This window comes from Balaenoptera musculus, chromosome 13 (assembly GCF_009873245.2).
Source record: "Balaenoptera musculus isolate JJ_BM4_2016_0621 chromosome 13, mBalMus1.pri.v3, whole genome shotgun sequence".
Taxonomy (NCBI): Eukaryota; Metazoa; Chordata; class Mammalia; order Artiodactyla; family Balaenopteridae; genus Balaenoptera; species Balaenoptera musculus.
The window spans coordinates 26,845,952-26,847,439 of record NC_045797.1 but is presented as its reverse complement, the minus strand read 5'-3'; positions in this window follow the sequence as shown (position 1 = coordinate 26,847,439).

Genomic DNA, 1,488 nt, shown 5'->3' with positions numbered 1-1,488 from the left:
GTTTTTATTGTTGTTACTCTAGGAGGTGGGTCAAAAAAGATCTTGCTGCACTTTATGTCAGAGAGTGTTCTGCTTATGTTTTCCTCTAAAGGTTTTAAAGTATCTGGTCTCGTTTTAGCTCTTCAATCCATTTTGAGTATATTTTTGTGTATGGTGTTAGGGAGGGTTCTAGTTTCATTCTTTTACATGTAGCTGTCCAGTTTTCCCAGCACCACTTACTGAAGAGACTCTCTTTTCTCCATTGTATGTTATTGCCTCCTTTGTCATAGATTAGGTGACCATAGGTGTGTGGGCTTATCTCTGGGATTTCTATCCTGTTCCATTGATCTATATTTCTGTTTTTGTGCCAGTATGATACTGTCTTGATAACTGTAGCTTTGTAGTATAGTCTGAAGTCAGGGAGCCTGATTCCTTATTCCTCCAGCTCCATTTTTCTTTCTCAAGCTTGCTTTGGCTGTTTTGGGTGTTTTGTGTTTCCAAATAAATTGTAAAATTTTTGTTCTAATTCTGTGAAAAATGTCATTGGTAATTTGATAGGGATTGCATTGAATCTTTAGATCGCTTTGGGTAGTATAGACATTTTCACAATATTGATTCTTCCAATCCAAGAACATGGCATGTCTCTCCATCTATTTGTGTCATCTTTTATTTCTTTCATCAGTGTCTTATAGTTTTCAGAGTATGGGTCTTTTACTTCCTTAGGTAGGCTTATTTCTAGGTGTTTTATTCTTTTTGTTGCAATGGTAAATGGGATTGCTTCCTTAATTTCTCTTTCTGATCTTTCGTTGTTAGTGTATAGGAAGAGATTTCCGTGTATTAATTTTGTATCCTGCAACTTTACCAAATTCATTGATTATCTCTAGTAGTTTTCTGGTAGCATCTTTAGGATTTTCTATGTATAGTATCATGTCATCTGCAAACAGTGACAGTTTGGATTCCCATTTGGATTCATTTTATTTCTTTTTCTTCTCTGATTGCCATGGCTAGCACTTCCAAAACTATGTTGAATAAAAGTGACAAGAGTAGACGTCCTTGTCTTGTTCCTGATCTTAAAGGAAATGCTTTCAGCTTTTCACCATTGAGAATGATATTTGCTGTGGGTTTGTCATATATGGCCTTTATGATGTTGAGGTAGGTTCCTTTTTTGCCTACTTTCTGGAGAGTTTTACCATAAATAGGTGTTGAATTTTGGCAAAAGCTTTTTCTGCATCTATTGAGATGATCATATAGTTTTTATTCTTCAATTTGTTAATATGGTGTATCACATTGATTGATTTGCATATACTGAAGAAGCCTTGCATCCCTGGGATAAATCCCACTTGATCATGGTGTATGATCCTTTTAATGTGTTGTTGGATTCTGTTTGCTAGTATTTTGTTGAGGATTTTTGCATCTATATTCATCAGTGATATTGGCCTATAATTTTTTGTGTGATATCTTTGGTTGGTTTTTGTATCAGGGTGATGGTGGCCTCATAGAATGAGTTTG